Below are 22,756 nucleotides of genomic sequence, written 5' to 3' on the forward strand. Positions count from 1 at the left end.
TATTTATTGCTTTGCCTCATATTCTAGTACGGAATATTACACTTCTACCCTTAAAAGCACACACCATTCTGTGTTCTCTTAATGTGTGTACAAATGCACCCTGGCAAAGACTGGGGCCTTCAGAGAGGAAATGCTGCCAATTACTAACACAGGATGTAATTGAGACCACAAGAGACACACATTCTGTTTTAACTGTTGAGTATGTGGGGGGACGGGACGCGGGTGGCGCTGTGGGCTAAAGCCTCAACGCCTAGGGCTTGCCGATCGAAAGGTTGGCGGTTCGAATCCCCGCGGCGGGGTGCGCTCCCGCTGCTCGGTCCCAGCGCCTGCCCACCTAGCAGTTCGAAAGCACCCCCGGGGGCAAGTAGATAAATAGGTACCGCTTACCAGCGGGAAGGTAAACGGCGTTCCGTGTGCAGCTCTGGCTCGCCAGATGCAGCTTTGTCACGCTGGCCACGTGACCCGGAAGTGTCCCCGGACAGCGCTGGCCCCCGGCCAATAGATGTGAGATGGGCGCACAAACCCCAGAGTCTGTCAAGACTGGCCCGTTCGGGCAGGGGTACCTTTACCTTTACCTATGTGGGGGGACAGGAGCTAACACTCTGGTTGTTTCATTGAAACAATTAAAATAATCTCATACTCTTGTCCTAATGATACACAAATACATATTTTAAGTCTGTGTGACATCTAGTCATTTCTGCTGGCCTAGATTTTTGTAATATTTCTCTGCACCACCCTGTTTGGACCAGGGCTGGTTTTTATTTTTATTTTAAAGGTATACTGACTGGATACAAGGAAGCAGTATCCTCTTTAGAATCCAATGCCCAAAGTGAACAGTTCACCTTACTGCACAGTAAGGCCAGAAACCTTTTTGTGCTGGGAATTTAAGACTGGAAAAAGGAGAATCTGAAAATCTGGGTTTCCACAACTACCCTTAATTCGCTTGCCTCAGAGAAGCAGAGTTGGGTGTCAGTAGCTTACTGACAACACTTTGTCCAGGTCTCCCAATTACCACACCCAACAACAAATTACTGGTTAAACAGCAGTACCATGGTACCCCATGGAATCCCACAGCATAGTTGCCAGGGGGCAACAGGAAAGCCCCAGTACTGTTCGCAAAAACCAACCCTGCATATAGGAATGGGTCCACTGAAGATCAGTGTTCTCCTAATTAAGCTCCCACATACAGGCATTGTGCCAGACCATGGGTAGGCAAACTAAGGCCTGAGGGTCGGATCCGGCCCAATCAACTTCTCAATCCAGCCCGCAGACGGTCCAGGAATCAGCATGTTTTTACATGCGTAGAATGTGTCCTTTTATTTAAAATGCCCCTCTGGGTTATTTGTGGGGCCTGCCTGGTGTTTTTACATGAGTAGGATGTGTGCTTTTATTTAAAATGCATCTCTGGGTTATTTGTGGGGCATAGGAGTTCGTTCTCCCCCCCCCTTCCAAAATATAACCCCACAAGGTCTGAGGGACAGTGGACAAGCCCCCTACTGAAAAAGTTTGCTGACCCCTGTGCCAGACTCACCCAGCTGTCAAATACATTGCAATTCACAGGCCGTCAACGATTCTACTGGACATTAAAAACTATATTTAATTCACTTATTTATATATTGCCATGTCGTCATAAAAAATATCAGAGTGGTTTACAGCAACAATATATATGCAATAAAAACCACGTAAAAATGTTAACATCGCAGACCAACTAAGGAAATGCGCTTTCTTTATTGCCTGCATGAGCATGGCAGGATAGAAAGGTTTTGATTGGGTGTTTAAGTGGCAAAACACAAGGCTTTTGTGGAAACCTTGCTTTCCACCTCAAGAAAGGGGGAGGAGAAGGTCCATGCATTAGTTAATGCAGCATCATATATACCTCCATGATATAAAAAGCCTGATGTGCCTTATCACCCTGTTTTCAATGCATGCATTTTGAGCTGCAGGAAAGAAAATTGCTACACCGCTGCAATCCCAGTGGTTGTTTTGTTTTGCTTTTTTTAGAGTGGAGGAAGTTAAACATAAACTTTGTTAGCCAAAGATTTGCTTCAAACCTGGCACACAGCTATCTTAGTAATTAAAATATTGACTTTGGGCAAAAGGCCATAAAGTGTATGATTAAAATGTTTATGAGCACCTCTTATCAAATGACACACCAACACAGCATACATTGTACATTTCTGTGCCTCACTTGTTGTGATCTGTTTCTATTTGATCATGCTTCCTTAAACCCAAAAAACATTTATTTATTTATTTAAAATATGTATATAATCCTATTCATAAAAAACATCAGAGAGGTTTACTAAAGCAATACATAAAACCTTATAGTAAAAACCACATAAGAAAAGTAAAATAAGAAATCAGCTAACTATTGCAGAAATATGGATTCTTAATGGTCTGCATAGGTCTGGCAGAATAGAAAAACTTTCAGCTAGCATTTGAAAGTTGAAACAGGAGGCACTTGCTGAATTTCCATTGGCAAAGTATTCCACAATACTAGGTCCATGCCACTAAAGGCTCCATTTACTGTATTGTCATCGTCAAAAGAGGAATGACGTTGCTGCAGATGATCTCAGTGATCAAGCTGGGTTATAAGGGTTCAGGCACTCCCTGGGGTACCCTGGACCCAAGTTGTTCAGGGCTTTGTCCATTAATACAGGGACCTTGAACCTGGCTCGTTATGTTCTGTTTGTTTGCACTATGAAAGCTTCCAAGACCCCTGCAAGAGTCAGTGTTGCTGCTGAACAAGGGGAACCCATGCATACTGTACACAGCTCTTGGTTTATATACAATGAAAGGCATGGCCAGACACAGCCAAGGAAAATGCCAGCAAGTCGGCAGGCAATTCAGTTATTCTAGCTGCTGGATAGTTCTGAGGAGGAGGAGGAGGAGGAGGAGGAGGGGGGGGTGCTGGTGGTGCTGGTTTGGGATTCCTTGTCTGGGGGTGGGCGTGGGAAATAGCCCCTTCAACCTCCATCTTGGTCAATAGCAAAGTGTGGAGGACTCACAGATTGCAACCTTAGAAAAATACCACCTGACCCCTTCAACAAATTCATATGGTGACAGACAGCCACTGGTGAAGAAAATTTCCCCATACTTGTCTCTTTTAAAGAGTACATGAGCATGTGTACTACATATAAATAGTATAAAAAACAAAGATTTAGATAAATGCATTTATTCATCAGTTTTGTGTCTTGCTCTTTCTATCAAGGAATACATATCATTCTCTCTTTCTCCAGACAAGCAGGCTAGGCTGAGAGATTATCTCCCTACAACTGCCCACTGAGCTTCATGGCAGAGTAGGGATTTCAATCAGTCGAAGCCCAAAAATCCATCCACTGTGACTATGCTATGTTGGTTCTCAGTGTGAATAAATAATCTCATGGTACCACCAGTCCTCTAAGTCAGCTTGCTTGCACAACAGATTTCCACTTGCACAATGGGACTTCCCTTTCCTCTTTCCTCTTTCCTTCCACAACCCCCGCAATATATTAAGGAGAGGTCAACAGAAGGTAGACCAGGATTTACAGGTAGGTCGGTTGGTGATTGGAAGTCGATTAGCAAGGATTTGTAGCTCCCAGTTGTTGAACAATGACAACAAAGTGTTCCCCCACCAAATTATGCCACTGAAAGGAAGAAGGGTGGGGACCAGAAGTGGGGTTTTTTTTGTTTGAAAGGAATGTGAACTACAAACAAATCCCTGGGCTCAGAATTTTTTTTAAATCAAATGTATATCATTTGCACCTGGCTCCTGTGTTTAGTGGATTTCAGGGTTCTAACAGAAACTAAGTAGATGCCAGAAGCCTGAAGTATGCCTGCCCTTGGTTAGGATATGCAGAGTTTTCTCCCCCCTATGCGATTTCTCAACATGAGAAATGAGCTTAAAGCATTTGTTCTCTAAGGAAGGGCAATGTGGGATCAGCCCTTACAAGCCATTTCGGATGTGACCATTTTGTTTGTGGAAGGCCTCTGCCAATAACTCATATGATGAAAACAGTAACATCAGAAAACGCCATACCACTTTTAACAAGCAAGCTGATCTGTGTGCATTACCAACCAAAATACAGCAATGTTGGGTACTATGGAAAGGGTCACGAGAGGGCTGTGGTGTGCTAATTTTTGACTGTATTTGTATTTTGTCATTTTAGAATTGTGTACCATTCAGGTGACATGGTTTATTAATGCAATGATTTAAATAATTATTGAATTTTCATTTTTAAAGCCACCAGAATGGTCATATTGGGGTTTCTCTCCTATAAACAGATGGCGATTTCTCCTCTGGTACTGGAGGAGAGGGAGGTATTTAGTCACTTATCTTGTTGTACTATTCTTATTGCACTATAATGGGTTGTTCTTAACATTTTATTATAAGTCACCTAAAGTCTGTGACAGTTGGCATCCAATGGGTTCAAGTTACAAGAAATGAGATTTCCAACTAAACATCAGGAAGAACTTTCTGAAAGTAAGAGCTGTTTGATAGCAAAACAAACTCCCACAAGAGGTGGTGGAGTCTCCTTCCTTGGAGATTTTTAAGCAGAGTTTGGATGGGGGTTGGACTAGATGACCCTTGGTACCTTTAAACTTGACAATTCTATGATTCTATTATTCTAAATCCCCAACCATTTCAGCCCCTTAAACTAGGTGGAGTTACCACAAGAGTGCTGTGCTCCAAAGAGAGGAAATCACTCTTCCCTTTAGAGTAGGCAGAGGCAACATAGGAAAAGTTGGAACATAACCCCGCTCTTGTAACGATTTCAAGAACCAAGAAGTCAGGAGCAATTTCTGCTTACTAAATATTGTTAGGCAGGTAAGTTAAACGGTGTTAAGGGTTTAATAAACTGATGGTAATGCTTATAGTTTCAGGGAATGCCAACCCTTTCCATGGTTTTTAAAGGGTCAAGTGTAAGCTCAGTGTTACTATTTTGATCACAGTGGTCACTTGCAAGAGCACTTCTGTGGACAAAAATAGTAACATTAGAAGCAGCCAGCACCACCACCATGCGTGCCATCCAAGGCACATAGAGAAACATTTTCCTTCTCTTTATTCTCTTGCGAAACCAGTGCCAGCACTCAATTTACGTGCTGCAGAAATACAATACATTGTATTCAATACAATATACATTTTGGAAAACACAATATACATTTTGGAAAACAGGGTAATACATTGTACTTTTGGAAAACAGGGTAACTCCCATGGTAGAAAATATTAAGGGGCACGTACGTTATCCCATGATTCCAAAGGTCAATCTAGTTAAGCATCTTGTTCTTACAGAAGCCATCCAGATACCTATGGGAAGTCTCAAGCATGGCCTGAGTGCAGCAGCACTCTTCCCACTTACGATTCCAGCAGCAGGTATACAGAGACTAGAGGCAGAACAAAGCCATCACAGCTAGTAGCCATTGATACCCCTATCCTCCACAAATCTGCTAATTGTCACTTAGAGCCATCCAAGATGGTGGCCGTTACTACAACCTGCTTAGCTGTGCGAAGTACTTCCTTTTGTCTGTCCCAAATCTTCCAACAATGGGTGGTCCTGAATACTAGCATTATAAAAAAGGGAGAAAATTTCTGCCAATTTTTTCCACATCATGCACAAACTCATTCAATTATACCATGCCCCCCATTTTGTGCCTCCCCCACCCCCCTAAAAATCCCCAATGGTTGTTACCTTTCCTCATAGTGGACTTGCTTCACTCTCTTAAACAAATTGGTTATCCTTTTATAAAACTTTTCCAGCTCTACAATAATCATTTTGAGATGTGGTGATCCAAATTGTACACAGTATTTCAAGTGTTGATGCACCATATATTTGTATAATGGCATCGTGCTTTTGGCAGTGTTATTTCCAATCCCTTTCCTGATGATCCATAGCACTGAATTTGGCTTTTTACAGCTGCAACTCATGGGGTTTACATCTTCATGGAGCTATCTACTACAGTCCCAAGGTTCAGACCCCATTAATGTACAGTGGTACCTCGTGTTAAGAACTTAATTTGTACTGGAGGTCTGTTCTTAACCTGAAACTGTTCTTAACCTGAGGTACCACTTTAGCTAATGGGGCCTCCCACTGCTGCAACGCCGCCACTTTATGATTTCTGTTCTCATCCTGAAGCAAAGTTCTTAACCCGAGGTACTATTTCTGAGTTAGCAGAGTCTGTAACCAGAAGCATCTGTAACCCGAAGTACCAATGTATATGTTAATGGGGAGGGCTGCCCCAGTGTGCATACTTTTACATTTGCTTACATTGAAGTATATTTGCCATTTTCCTGCTTATTTATCCTGGTTTCAGGGAATTTTTTGGGAGAGCCTCACACTCCTTTTTCTTCTTCTTCTTAACAGTCCTGGGGAATTTGGCATCCTCAATAAACTTGGCTACCTCACTGCTCTCCTCTTAGATCATTTATGAACAAGTTTAAAAGCTCATGTTTGTCCCAGTGCTAATCTTTCAGAGAATCTTCTTTCTACTTCCCTCCATTGGGAAAACTGTCCAGTTATGTTTCCTGTTCTTCAGCCAGGATGACATCTGAGCTTGGCCAAAGAGTGCTCTTATTTAGCAGAGTAAGAGTGGAGGATGCATGTTTTTATTAAGTTCTTATTAAGTAAATAAAAAGGTTAGGTTTACCCCTCAAGGCATTACTTTGGCTATTATGGGTACTACACTTTTTGTGTTATTCATAGTAACATAAAGGAGTGGGTGGGAATGCGGGTGTACACTAAACTGGAAGACAATGGGGTTGACTTGGTGATAACGTCTGAAAAGTTCCATTAACAATATGGTCTGTTGGTTGATTAGTACTGCTGATCTGAGGTTTTTTAAAATAATAATAATAATTTTGTGGTTGCTTTAAGAATGGGTTTAATAGCATTGTGCATGTTTTATGGTGTTAGTCACCTTGTGCTCCTGTTAAAATGAACAGTTGGATCTAAAAATAATATAATAAATACATAAACTGTACAACTTCTACTGCTATTTTTCTTTATTGTTAAAAATGTCTGTCTTTTCAATTGCTAGCAAATGTATTAAAAGTTAAATTCAGTCAACTCTAATCTTGCTGCTAAGATCTATTTTGCAGTGTTTTTTTAAATTTTAATTTTAATTTTAATTTTTGTGTGTGTGTGCAAAGCTTCTGAAGAATGCACTGTTGCAGGAAAGGTTGGCAAGTAGTACCTTGAGTGTAGGAGGAAAGGAACCCTTCCTTTGGCAGTGTGCCCCAATGTGTACCCAAAGCAGACCAATACCTCACACAGCTACAGAGTCTGCCATAGCCTTTCTAAATAGTTACTGCAGATATGAAGCTCAGCATTCTAGGCTGCATTTCCATTAAACCAAAAAAGAAATTTACAAATGCTTCTGGTGTGGATTTTCAATTATGTCTTGTTTCTGTGTAGAGCAGATCCATGTCAGACTAAATATCACTTACTTGCTTCTCCTGCCAAAAAGCAAGTGACCCTCCTTTGCCCACAGGCCATAATGGCAGAGAAACACAATCTGTATGCACAACGTCCTGGGTTTAATCTGTAGCATCTCCTCTTTATGGGTTCTGAGATTTACCAGTCTAGGAGAGACCTTGGAGAAATGCTGCTTTTCTTTGGGCCCTGTGGTCTGATTCAGTACTAGAAAGATAAACAACAGCAGGCAAATGATCTATTCCAGAATTGGGAAGCCTGTCCCTCTTGTTGGACATTCATTTAAATTGATACATCACTTGATTATTTTTAAAACCATCAAAGCAGTTTATAAGACTACTACTACTACCATCATCTCTGACCACTGGGCATGCTGGTAGGGGGCAGATGGGAGTCAATATGTCCATTATCTGGAGAGCTACAGGTTCTGTACTCCTTATAATATTTGAATGAAAGGTGATTAGATAGATAGATAGATAGATAGATGATAGATATGCATTATATCTTGACACTCTTTGTGTCAAAACACATTCTTTGTGTTTTTAACCTAGAACAGTGGTGGATCTTGGCATCTCAAATTTCTGTGGCACCCTGTGTGATGCCAGAATCTGGCAGCCCCTGCTTCTCACCTTCCATAGGGTGTCACTGCTACAGCACCTGCTGTAGTGTCCCAGAAGCTTAGCACCCGGTGCAACCAAACTGATTGCACTCCCCTAGATCTGCCTTTGCTGAGAAGGATAAAGGATGATGGAGAAGAAGAGTTGCTATCTGTTTCTTTGCATTTTCAAAATCTTCTGACAATTTCCCCACTATATTAGAAACATTTACTAAGAACAAGAAACTGAGTCCCCATCCACATTTACAATAGCTGATTTAAGTGCACAGTTGCGGTTATCATCTTCACCAGCTTAAGAAGTACATAAATAATACTCAGGTTGTTCACAAGATTTTGCCTCTTATTTAAAATATGGGAAACTGCTCTCGGTTTCATTCACTGGAAATAAATTACTCTGAATCTGGTTAGACTTACTTTCATGTTAACAGACACATACAAAGAAAAACATTTTTGTGTGATAGAACTGAGGTTTTCATTCATTTTACTGTAGGCTAAGAACAATATAAGTCTCTCTCTCTCTCTCTCTCTCTCTCTCTCTCTCTCTCTCTCTCTGTATCTTACTTTGTTGTGAATCCTTAAGAATCCATATTATTTTTGTGCAACCCAACTCTTCTATCCTTGCTTTAATGATTTTCTTCCTTGGTGTAGTATGTTGGACATGGATACACACTCTCTCTCACACAAACATATATATCTTATTACATCCCACTTTCATGTTAAAAATTTGCAACCAAGAGCTTGCAACACAGCAATAAGAACATTTTTTAAAAAAACCACAACCTACAAAACATCAGTAAAATAGAAGAATAAAAGACAACATACCTAAAGCTGAGAGCAAGTAAGAAATGAATTACAATTAAAAGTCCGAGCATTTTAAAAATCTTCCCACCTGATTCTTAATATTGGGTGCTCAAAGACTAGATAGTGATCATTAGACTAGGATTAGACTAGTGTTCATTATACATTTTCAGCTGCAGCAACATTATGTAGTTTCTGACTTCTTTGCTTGATGGAGTAAATTCAGAGAGGAGGGGAATAGGCAGATAACAAGTAAAAAGAGTTCCCTGCAACCTGAGAAAGATGTTCTTTCCCACTGTATTGCACTCTGATACGCACTACACAGCATCTCTCAGATAAACTTAGTCTTCCACTAAGAAAAGTTTGGGCACATTAATTAAAACAAGCATTGTTTAAAGTTATTATGGTTCTGCCCCCTCAAATGAATCATTCCGTCTAGTCATGTCCAATCTATTAACTAAGACACAACAAAACATTTCCCTAACTTTTGTAACTCGTTCTTCAGCCTGGTTTCTGTTTTCCTGAGTTGCAGCCCTCAACAGGTTCCACTCCTATGTTTGCTAATAGGGATTAATTACAGAAACAAGGCAGCTTCTTATCTACACAGGATGAAGGATAATAATGTAAAGGAGTGCTGCTGTGCAGATACCAGTGAGTGTCATTTAGGATGCAATCCTAAACACACTTATCCGGAAGTCAGTATCTTTGAACTCAGTGGGAATTAGTTCTGAGCGGGCCTGAATAGGAATGTTGCGCTGTAAGTCTCTTAAATAAAAGACTTCTGGTGAGACACTTCATTAAGAAAGATGAAAGGTGGAAATAGTTACACTTTCTTGGAGTATTATCATTTTAGAATATTAAGCATGTAAAGGCATTGCCAGTAGTAAGTAGTTTTATTTTCCAAATTCATGCCATTGTTCATCTGTATGTTGCTTTCTCTTGGTACTTCAAGTTCTATCCAACAAGACTTTTAAGTAGAGATATTTCTCAGTCTGCATCTGTACAGGAATTGAGTTTGAGATGTTATTGTTTGTTTGCTGCCTTGGGCTCCTTTGGGATATAAATTTAATAATAAATGAATAGATAGATAGATAGATGATAGATAGATAGATAGATAGATATAGATAAATAAGTAAATAAGTAAATATGTAATGTGGCTCTAGCACATCCTAGCGCATTAACTGGGAAAATAGGTAATTGTTTGAAATTAATTAATTAATAATTCTCATTTTGATCTCTAGGGCCAAACAGGCCATAATATTAATTAATGAATTTTGTTTATATTTGATTCTTCTCTGGTTCACAGGCTATATATTTGTTCTTTGGGGAACATATTGAATCTCAGTTCAGCCCTTTAGAAAAGCTCGCAAACCATGAGAATTTAATTCTCAATAGTCTGAATTGCTTATATAATTCAATTCAAAAGTCATAGTTCTGTCACCAGCACATGCATTCTCCATTAAAATCAATTCAATCTCACAGAAATGAGGAAGAAGAATTATAGGCTATAACCTCACCATTCATTTTTGTGCAGAATCTGCCATTTACTCTTTATAAACAGCCAGTGGCTAACATGCCTAAGACTTAATGTTCTCATATCCTGGTTTGATTTACAACTCTACTTCTGGGGGTTTGTATAGGAAATCTGACACTTCACAAAATAGATATCAATAGGACTGTCAGCTGTCAACACTGCTGGAAAAGAACTTAATTAAAACATCTTGAATAGAACATTAATACTTTGCCCCAATAGTCCTGTATTTTATATAACTAAAGGAACTCTTGGGAATAAAGGAAAAATATGCTGAACATTTAAGTATACTTGATAAGGTCTAGTGGGGTGGAGCAAAAGAATAAAGCATTAATTTTGCAATATATGTAGTAGATGAGCATTGCCTGCAGACCTACAGACCAGTTAACAAATGCAACCATACATCCACAAGCCTGGCATATAAATCCATTAGTATTTCATAGTATTGTGCATAGTGTTGCATTATTTTGCATTACTTGATTTCTAGCTTCTCTTCCATCATATCTAAAACTTTATTCTCTGTGTACTCAGGAAGCATAGGAAACAGTTACAGATTACTGCTTTCTGCTCCTGTTTATGTGAAAAGTTCCAAGAACGGCTATCATATGAGTACAATGGAGGTCTTTTAGCAGTGTGCTGACACGAGAGAGTCATGGAACTATGTTGTTTAATTGTGTATTCTCCAGTGCTAGGCAACTCTCCAAAACCTTATTGTAAACATTGTATAAGATTTGCCAGGATCAGCACAATAATGGAACTCATGCCTTTATATGCCTAACCAAAAGTGACAGTTACTTCTTCTTTAGCATTTACATTTCTCTTACTCTGGATTGCAGATTGTGACTTTATGCCTTTGACTGACCTTTCCAGGGACATGATTAAAACCTGCCATTTACAGCTCCAGCCTCATACCAAGCTCACGTACTGGCATATTTTTAAAAATAATAATAATATAGAAGCACTCATCAGTTAACTTGGGATTGCCTGCCTTTTTACTCCCCCAAAATATTCATTTGTATGGTAATATATGACAACAAGCAATAGATTAAAGGTGAACATGCATATTTTGCAATCATTTTGTGCACATTTCTACTGCAGTCAAAAATGTCCAGTTCTTTCTCAATGTATTTGTTTGAAGTGTTTTTGACTAGTGTTCACCCACATTTGAATATTATCACTATTAACTACAGTGGTTTATAGTTATGGTGTTATGGGACAAAGAGTATAGTGCAGAAATAACAGAGACAATTTACTGTTCAAAGAATGTGATTTATATAGTTCAAATTTCCATTGTATAGTTGCTCTATTAACTACAGAAAATCATCATCATCATCATCATCATCATCATCATCATCATCTAGTGCAGCTAGAACCCCAAAATATCTACTATCTATAGCCAGAATAAACCAGACTTTACTTTCTCCTGCATCTAACGATTGCATGTTACAAATGCCAATCACAGTGCATGAACGCTCTGCCTCATGAGACCAGGGCCCTGCAGGATCTGATTTCTTTCCGCAGGGCCTGTAAGACAGAGTTGTTCCGCCTGGCCTTTGGCTTGGAGCCAATTTGATTCCCTCCCTCCCTTTCTTTTTTCTTTTCCTTCTCCTCCTGCAATGAGGCTACTTTTTAATATTTTAATGTTTCAATATTTTAATGTTTCAATATTTTAATGTTGTATTTTAATTTTGTTTTTAAGTTGTAAGCATTCATCTTGTTTTTATTATTGCTTGTAAGCCGCTCTGAGCCCGGCCTTGGCTGGGGAGGGCGGGGTATAAATAAAAATTATTATTATTACTATTATTTTAATATAAATAAGAAACCAATCTCTCATCTTTCAACTTTTTACATGATGTCTTGATTGAAATAATCCAATTTATATGGAGGTTTTCAGTTACAAAGATAGACCATCTCATGCTCTGAAAGGTACAAGGAAAAACAAAAAGGAACTGCATGGTATGATCTGCAGCTATTCTCACAATTAAATGTTTTAGAGTTGTGTGGTTGACTGGCAATTTATAAAGAAACAACAAGAAAAAGCACCCAACTGGTAAAAAGCTGTTCCCAAGCAGGTCAAAAAATGTTAGCCTATCTTAGATTTTGCAGTGCAGTATCTTCTTTTAAAACCAAAACTGCGAAAGTTTCATTGCCACCCAGTCTCTGGTTTTGACATATTATTCTTTCCCCCCTCTTTCAGTGAACAACTCATGCATTATTTCTGTCTGATTCAAGAAGTCCATTGCCAAAGAGCCAGAACCATTCACCAAAGAGCAGTTATGTCCATTTTGACTACCTCAAAAAAGATAACTGATTATATATATATATTAATGATTAAATGAAAGCAAGACTTGTTTATAACAAATGGTATTTGCAGTGAAATATTGCAATAATGTACCATCACCTCTAAACAGGAGTGTTTCTGTTCCGGGTTCCAGCCCTGTAGTCTTCACCAGGGATACAGAGACTCAGGCAAGCCAATTCACTTGTCTTCCTCACCCCAGTTTTTTTGTTTTTATTTTTCCAGCTGACTTTCAACATTCCATGTTGTGCTTTGAGACCAGTCCTGTTGGCGTTCATCCACCATTCCTTTAAGTGGGCCATTAGTTGAATGATTTATGCAACACTGGTAAAAACTATCAGTTTGACAAAAAGCACAATGTTCATAACCCCCTGTTATCATATGCTTAATATATCAGTATCTAAAACATTTACGTACATTTGATAATTCTCTGTCCCATGTTATAATTTATCTGGGAATATCTCTAAACCTTTTGAACTGCAGGACATATACATGTGCTTTTAGGTTCACAGAGTCGTCCTTTGGTAATTTTGTTCTGCCTTGTGTGCCACTGCAAGCCTTTAAGACATGGGTAGAGTTGCACTGGGCAAAACTGTAGCTTTATAGCAAACTTTTCACATGACCAGTTTTCCATCTGTAGAAAGCCACCATGAGAGTGGGAGAAAAATAAGCTATTATGGGCATCCAACACTGATGGTCTGGTTTGGCTCTCAGGAAATCCTATCAGCTGGAGAAGCATCGTCATTGGCCAATATGTAACCCATGTATCCCAAATGTTAAGGGTCTGTGTCATACCTGGACAGGTGCTAGAGAGTCTGTGGACCTAGGAACAGCAACAAACAAACCCAGGCCTGCACTCCTGCCTGAATCCTTTGTGCTGTTCTACCCATTGGCTCAATAGGCAAAATCACTCCAAAGCATGGGAAGGAAGGGGCTAAATAGTATGCTTGGCAGTGGCACTCTGTCATATTTTGAGATTTGACTTGTAGCCCACTTGATAAAAACAATAGCAGGTTAAGTTATCTGTCAAAAAACTTTCTGTGCATGAATCTGGTCTACCAAGACAACAAACAAGATGGACTAGTAATAGGATTCTTCTTGTCAGTAACCCCCTGTTATCGGTTAAATTGATATATTAGATTTGCTGATCTCATAGCAAATAAATGATACAATGTCTTTCGAAGTTGATGGGTGAATGCTAATGGCAATTAAAAATGAGAAGGATTCATTTTCTTCCTGAAAGAAGTTTACTTTAAAGGCATCCTTTTTACTGGCAGTACAACTAAAATTGTAACACTACGTATTAATCATGCCATGTACTTTTCACTTATCCTTGCAACCTAAGCTTCCCATTAAGTATATGACTTTCAGAAGAAAGAACTAAAGAGCATTCATTATTCACATAGTGCAATATGTTTCCTTGAAAAGGACTGTTTAAATCATTCCCACTGCATCGTTTGATTTGAATTCCCTGTAACATGTTCGTCATGAGACACATTCCATTCTTATGACGTGCTTTGTTGATGAAATATGTGTGCTTAGCATCCTGATGAATTCTGTCCTTTCAAAGAAATTATACTCAATATTGTTCATATGTGGCTAATATTGTACCTTTGATTATTCACATACATTGGTGGTGCTGCCCCACTGATATGCTCCTTGCCATTTCCGTTTGCTCAACATACTTTACAGAGGACAACCCTCTATCTGAAGGGCTATCAGAGGCAGTCCTTCTGGAATAGGTTATGAAGATCACTGGCTGGTCTTTTAAGGGAAGTTTAGAGCTCCAGGCAGGTGTGATCCACAGGGAGAAATAGCTAAGAAGTTGAAGAAGCCATATGTAGTGGAACAATGGGATTGACCCAGCACACTCAGTTCAAAAACTCTTTCAAAGTTCAGAATGCTATCTGAGGGAGCTCTGATTCACTGAAGTAAAAAAGACCCAAATAACACAAGTGGCATTCCAATACAGGACTACTAATGAGAAAAGAGGGGTCCGTAATGGAAGTAATACAGGGTATAAATGAAAGAAAATGAATCAATATATTTTTGCAACGGGAGCGTACTTTTCCTGTCATGCACCGGCAGCATGAAACACCTTCTGAAAACTAAGATGTCTCTTTCTTAGAGAAAAACGTAAGAATGGTAATCAAATAAAACATGTTTTTACAAGCTTCACTGAATCACAACATGAGATGCTGAAGCCCCCAAGACATTCCATGAACTTCCACAAAACGTGGACCCAGATTTATCCTCGCAAGTCACTTATTGGATCAGGAACTGCAGGCCTACAGTTCTGCACCCCAATGCACCTCAGAATGCATACCTTACTGTAGATACAAACTATCAGTAGCTGCACTGCTTTCAACGGGATGCACCGAGACCATGAGAATCAGTAACAGAATATATTTCTTGGATGTTTTCTTACTCAGAAAGGAACCACCATCTAACAACAACAACAACAACTTATTATTTATACCCCATCCATCTGGCTGGATTTCCCCAGCCACTCTGGGTGGCTCCCAACAGAATTAAAAGCACAATAAACCATCAAACATTAAAAACTTCCCTAAACAGGGCTGCCTTCAGGTGTCTTTTAAAAGTCAGATAGTTGTTTATTTCCCTGACATATGATGGGAGGGTGTTCCACAGGGTGGGCTCCACCACTGAGAAAGCCCTCTGCCTGGTTCCCTGTAACCTCACTTCTCGCAGGGAGGGAACTGCCAGAAGGCCCTCGGCGCTGGACCTCAGTGTCCGGACTGAATGTTGGGGGTGGAGACACTCCTTAAACATCTCAGTGCAAACTGAAGTGCTGCAAAGGTATAACTTTTACATAGCCCTGTCCACTTAAAATCATAGGATGCTGCCTTATGCTGTGTCAGACCATCTGGTCTAGTATTGTCAGAAACGCCTAGCAGTGGATCTCCAGGGTCTATCCCAGCTAGAGACGCTAGAGACTGAACCTGAGAACTTCTTCATGAAAGCAGCTGATCTACCCACTGACCTACCGCCATTCCCTTGTGGCAGCAAGTGTGAATATTGTGCATATTACGGATATTGTACATATTGTGAATTGCGCAAATGGAGCCAAAAATGCAAGTTACTATTATGACACCTTAGCTGAGATATTTGTTCCCTCTTGCCTGTTTGCAAATGTATTGTGTCAAGTTGGAAACTGAATACAGTGGTACCTCGGGTTAAGAAACTATTCTTAACCTGAAGCACCACTTTAACTAATGGGGCCTCCTGCTGCTGCTGGGCCGCTGCTGAATGATTTCTGTTCTCATCCTGAAGCAAAGTTCTTAACCCGAGGTACTATTTCTGGGTTAGCAGAATCTGTAACCTGAAGCGTCTGTAACCTGAAGCGTATGTAACCTGAGGTACCACTGTATACGGAGGGTGGATGACCAGTGCTGCACTTTCAAAATTGTATGAAAAGTATTTAATGGAGTTAATTTAACTTCCAGAAACATACTGTTGCTCTGCTAGGTAACTGTTTACTGATCATCTGTTTAATCAAACTAGAAAGGTATGATCCCTAGCTCCTTGGGATTGCATTCCCACCCAATATATAGTTATAGAGAAGCAATATTTGTATACTTTTAGAACCCTTCTGTTTTTGTTTTCATTTACATATTCACTAAACTGTGTTTTCCATTATTTAAGTTTAAAATATCCCTAAATACAGGTTTTTCATTCTGTGCCACTCTTCCAAAGTTCCGAAACCCTGCTTCAGCTTCCTTGTTTTTAAACAGAAGACATGACAGACACAGATGGAGTGTTGCCTTTGTGTGCACTAGCTATGATGCTTCTTTCTTTCTTTCTTTCTTTCTTTCTTTCTTTCTTTCTTTCTCTCTCTCTCTCTCTCTCTCTCTCTCTCGGGCAAGGAGACACTTCACCTTGGCAGAATCAGGTGACAAACTCCAGCACTAGATAGTGACAGACCTATTTGGCAAGTATAAACCAAATTTGTTCTCACTAAACAATAAAAACAGCAGCAGCAGCATACTTTAAGGCAGTATGCTTCAAAGACTGTGTGGAAGGTCGCTGGCAGATGAGCTATTCCATTGTGCATTAGAACCACACAAAGGAGAATCATAGTCCCACTCCTACCCATAAAGATTAGGTATACAGTACTGTAGGGGCATGAAAATAACATTTTTTTAAAAAACTGTGGCAAGCTTGGGACCCTCTTTGATCTGCACTGCTACAAGAAATTAGGAGGAATATTGGAACAGTCAGTCCTGTAGATACAGTAATGATTATCCTTATTTTGTTGTTATCCTTGATAGTCATAGATCTTTTAAAAACAGCATTGGTTTTAAAACAGAAAAGGTCCCTGTTTTACAGGTGCTAAACTAGTACTTAGAGGCAGGGATGGGCTGAATGAAGGCTAGTAAACTAAATATGAATCTCTAGAGGGAAGACATGTAGGTGAGTGATTGTCAGGTAGGGAGCCTGTTCTGGATGGTGACACACTCCCCCTGAAAGAACACGTACATATTCTGATGGTACTCCTTGATTCAACTCTGTCACTGGAGGCTCAAGTGGCTTCAGTGGCACAGGTTACCTTTGTCCAGGTCTGGCTGAGTCACCAGCTATGGCCTTCCTAAACAGAGATTACCAGAGCAGTAGGTCTTGGTTTACTAGGTTATCTGCTCTCTGTATTACTGTAATACACTTTAGGCTGCTTTTGAAAATGGTCTGGATGCTAAAATTAATGTGAGGATGTTGCCTGGGGCAGTAGCTGGGATCGTATAACACCGTTGAGTGCCTATAAATGTCTTGACTGCATTGAAGGTACTGCTATTGACTTAGAAAGCCCAAAACAACATGGGACCTAGGTAGCTGAAGGAGCATGTCTCCCTCTACCCTTATATTTAGGCATGAAGTACTTCTCAAGACACTATGCAGCAGACAGAGCAAGTATATTCCGTGGTGAGATGAAATAGGCCCTAGACTCTAGATTAGAGTCCAGAGCCTACAGAGTGATCTAATTTCAGCAAGTTTATTTTACTTGTATTTAGAAAACAAAGCTGAAAACTTTGAAACTGCCAAATTTGTGTATTACTGTACTTGCGGTTGGCATTGATTCATAGCTACTAATGAATTTATGAAGCAAAAAAAAAAGATGTTCTGCACAAAAACGAAGCTCTGGAAAATTTCCCATAAAATTTCCTGCCTCAAATCATTGTGACTAGAGGGCCAGAAATCTCTTGGATAGAGAGATAGAGAGATAGAGATAGAGATAGAGATAGAGATAGAGATAGAGATAGAGATAGAGATAGAGATAGAGATAGAGATAGATAGATAGATAAATAAAACAGAAAAATAAAAATATAATTCAGTTCTTCCATAAGAGGCACATCTTATAGCTGGCAAACTGTAGTACATTGTAGCACGACAATGACATATTGTCATAGATAGATTTGTTAAAACAGACAAAGTGAGTTACTTCCAAAGCTTTCCCCACCTTTTAAAAAAGACCTACATTTTAAGAATATTTCTGTAGCATTTTGACTCTTGTGCCTTCATGTCCTGAGGTAGCAGAAACAAACAAGGAAATCCTAAATATAAACTACAGGAAATAAATAGAAATGAAACCATCAATTCTGAGCAAAGAATTTGATAGAGACTGCTCTCCACATATGGACAAATTCTCATAGCACATCTGGAATGGTTCACTCTATCTATGAAACCTCTGAAAGGTCCCTGTGTCTGTGCACATTTCACCCACTTTTAGAAGAATAAGAGGTTTCAAAACACAGAAATTCAGCTGGTCTTCTAGCTAACCAAAACATATTTTTGAAAGGTAAAACTGAGATTCTCTTCCACTGTCACAAAGATTTGTGTCCAGCTATACTTGTATACTGGTATTTGTTCATTTCAATGTCCCTCCATGCAGTCATTCCTGATTCCCATATCAAGTATGCATTGCAGTCATTGTCTTCCAACTACCTTCGCTAGATTCGGAAAACCTAACTAACTACCAGCCAGTTGCTAATCCCCCTTTCCTGAGCAAAGTTCTGAAGCGAGTGGCTGCAGACTGGATCCAGTTACTCTTTGAAGAAACTGATTTTCTGGATCCATTCCAATCAGGGTTTTGGCCCAGTTTTGTCACAGAAACTGCTTTGGTTGCCCTGTATAATGACCTCTGTTGAGAGAGAGACAAGGGAAACATGCCCCTGTTAATTCTCCTTGACCTCTCAGTGGCTTTCGATACCATTGACCATGCTATTCTTCTGGAGCAACCATCTGGACTTGGGGTAGGTGGCACTGCTTTGCAGTGGTTCCAGTCCTACTTGGATGGTCATTCCCAGAGGGTGTTGCTTGGGGAATGCTTTTCAGCCCCATGGAACCTTCAATGTGAAGTTCTGCAGGGCTCAATCCTATCCCCTATGTTGTTTAACATCTACATGAAACCGCTGGGTGGGGTTATCCAGAGGACTGGATTACGTTGTCAGCAGCATGCTGATGACACTCAGCTCTATTTCTCCTTTACATTTGCAGGTGAGGCAGTGGAAGTGCTGGACCAGTGTCTTCCCTCTGTGATGGATTGGATGAGAGCCAACAAACTGAAACTCAATCCAGATAAGACTGAGACACTATTAGTGGATGGTTCCCTAGACTGGATGGGTGGGAGTTCACTTGCTCTTGATACAGTTACACTTCCTCTGAAGGAGCAGGTTCATAGCTTGGGAGTACTACTGGATCCTTTGCTGTCACTCAAAGTTCACGTGGCCTCAGTGGCCTGGAGTGCCTTCCATCAGCTTCAGCTGGTGGCCCACCTATGCACCCTATCTGGACAGGAATAGCCTGACTACTGTTGTCTATGCTCTGGTAACCTCAAGGTTAGATTACTGCAATAAGTTATACATAGGGCTGCCTCTGAAGATGGTTCGGTAACTTCACCTAGTGCAGAATTCAATGGCCAGGTTGTTTACTGGAGCAAGATGCTTTGAACATATTTCACTGATCCTGGTCTGACTGCACTGGCTACCATTTAGTTTCTGGGTCCAATTCAAAGTGCTGGTTTTGACCTTAAATGGCTCAGGACTGCAATATCTCAAGGACCACCTCCTTCCAGATGAACCTACTCAGACCCTCAGATCATCTTCTGAGGCTCTTCTTCATGTGCCACCACCTTCATTTCACTGAGAGAAATGAAGTTACAGGGAACCAGGCAGAGGGCCTTCTTGGTAGTGGGGCCCTCCCTGTGGAACGCCCTCCCAATAATAATAATAATTATTGACAGAATTATAGAAACTGTGTGAGAAGATGAATGGAACTGGTGTGCTGGCTAGTTGTACTCAAGCCTGATCTCTGTGTGGTTGCTTTGAAATGATCACTAGCTGGGACTGATGGGAATTGTAGTCCAAAACGTATTGAGGGGAACAAGTTTGGGGTAGGCTGCAGTAAGGTCCCCAGTGTGTAGTCATCATACCATGGAGAGGAAACTCTTCCAGAAAGAGCAAAAAGCTGTACATGCAGGTTCAGATCATGGATACAACACTCTTCACAGCTCCATAAGACGTATGATAGAGGATAGAGCAGCTCCACAACAACATGAAATCAAGAGAGCTCACATAGAACTGAATGTCTGATTTAAAATAAAAGAATAACCCAAGAACAATCAATGCCTGTTTTCTGAAACGTATCACAGGAATAACAAAAAATATATTAGGGGACCAAACTAGAAAAGACATACAAGATCCATGGTCAGCTCTCCTGACATTTCTATCAGGATTTGTTCTGTGGTACTGAAGGGGTCAGTAATCTATTCCTCATGGCATTCTTCAAATTCAAATGCCTACACATTACAAATGCTATGTGTGAGGAAAATGTGTAAGTTTCCCTGCACTGCAACCGAGTAGTATTACCAATGGGGTTGGCCTTTTACAACATTTTAATTTTTTTCAATGAGGAGACAATATTTCTATCCATGAGGAAGAATATTTACTTTGGGGGACAGAATTAAGTCTATGAAGGACAATGGTTAAAACAGTCATTACTAAAGTTCTTTAGGGGAAACATTCACTGTTTAAAGCAGTATCAGCTGTATGGTGTGAATATGGCTTATGTCAAGTTAAAAATGTGACCGTTTTAAGAGTTTGCAATAGTGTAGGTGGCCGTCGGCTCCTATAGTTGCATCATTTCAATTGTTCCAAGTTTCTGGAGAAACAGCGGTGAAGTGCTGTTTTCAACCATTCAGTCCTGGATGATAAATTTCTTGAATCTCTTACAATGCATATGTTTTCTGTATTGACATTTTTGGTTTATATATCATTAGATAAAATATGTCCTAGCAGTTCTTAATTTCCCCCCAAAATGACTTAAGAAAAAATGATGCGTGGATTTTGCATACTAATATCATATAACAATCAACATTTGTTTGGAATCACCAAATAACATTCACATATGACCAGCTAGCCAACAACAAACCATGACTTAAGGTCAGCTATATTCATTTTACAGTATGCAACAGCCAGCTTTAAAAAAGCTGCATTCGCTAAGTTTAATTATGAAAAAAATGTGTATTGGCAATAAGTTATATGAATTTGAAGTATGGAATAGACGGGAGGGTGGGTCTTTAGTGTTAAGACCAATAGATGTTTTATTGTTTGCTAAGAATATTATGTGTCTATGGTTATTTTTGTAATTTGTGTATAATTTGGTATTTGTGTTTTTTGTTTGCTTTTCTTGTTGTATAAATAAAAAACTTTTTAAAAAGCTGCATTCACACAGCACCTTTGTTTCACAATTTTGTTTTGTTCTTAAGCTAAGGGTGGGTGGGGAGGACCACTATAACTACATTTCCAGAATGTATTTATGGTGTTGTAAATCACCCTGAGTGTCGTGGCTGCAATTGGAGTCCAGAGTATAAATTCTCTTTAACAGAATTAATAAATAAATTTAGAGACGGAAAATAACAAAAAGGAACCCCCTTTTCTTTTTTTTTAAAGGGCATTTATCCTAAGCCAATTTACTTCCCTTTTAAAGAGTAAGGTAGAAGTGGGATTCTACACATAAATTGAAATATATACACCTTTTTGCATACACCAGCTCCCTAAACATTGTTAACTCACAGGAAGCACCTTGTTCAAAATGTTGCTTAACCTTAGAAATTGCTCTCTTTACTTTTTTTTTTGTCCTGCATCATTTATCGTTGTATCTCTAAACTTGCCTTGAAACCAATATTGAAGCATAGCATAGAAAGATATGCAGGTACGCAAATGAAAAGTGGGGCAATTCCTCCCTTCCACCTGCTGCTTTCTAACTCTATGCTTTACACATTGAGCCATTGGAGAACACTGCCATCAATGTGTGTCTGTGAATTCCCTTGTTGCATGACACTAATTAGGTTTTTGCAGTTCTTATCATGGAAAAGTGGATATTACGCTACTATGGGAACTGTGGATAAGCAAAGCCAACTTGCTATGGAAATGATAGATGATAACCTAGTAGATATTTCGTTGCATATGCTGACACTTTGAAAATGTCTCAGATTTTAGGAAGTATTTTGGAGAACATTTTAAGAAAGCAGACTTCCGTTTTCAGGCCTATTAGTTTCATCAATGTTAAACAACTAAATATACACGCGTTAAATGGAGGTAGAGCATATCATTTATTCACTTACTCAATGGGATTTGAAAGTCCCTGAAAACTCTGAACCTGGTGTTTTAGGAAGACAGCAATCCTTTCCAGAACAGGTTGAATACCATTCTCTTGGTGGACGGACCATCAACCAAGACTGCATGGTCTAACTACCCACAAGAGGATCTGGTTTATTTATTTGTTTGTTTCATTCACTTATTTTTTCAGGCCACTGTATAGAGTACAGCTTAGAGTGTCAATATACAAAGGTTGGTCAACCCTGGGCTAGGTCAACCACTGTTGTTCATTCTGGTATACAGTGGTACCTCAGGTTAAGTACTTAATTTGTTCCGGAGGTCCGTTCTTAACTTGAAGCTGTTCTTAACCTGAAGCACCACTTTAGCTAATGGGGCCTCCTGCTGCCGCTGCGCCGCCGGAGCACAATTTCTGTTCTCATCCTGAAGCAGAGTTCTTAACCTGAAGCACTATTTTGGGGTTAGCGGAGTCTGTAA

The 22,756-nt window shown here is 39.8% G+C and overlaps 1 protein-coding gene across 2 annotated transcripts in view; it reads right to left on the bottom strand.

Moving 5' to 3' along the window:
• The window catches only part of RBMS1 (RNA binding motif single stranded interacting protein 1), a 117,348-nt gene that overhangs the window by 89,505 nt on the left and 5,087 nt on the right, over positions 1-22,756 (bottom strand). The window lies entirely within an intron of this gene.

This window comes from Podarcis vaucheri (genome assembly GCF_965113315.1).
Source record: "Podarcis vaucheri genome assembly, chromosome: 1".
NCBI classification, from domain to species: domain Eukaryota; kingdom Metazoa; phylum Chordata; class Lepidosauria; order Squamata; family Lacertidae; genus Podarcis; species Podarcis vaucheri.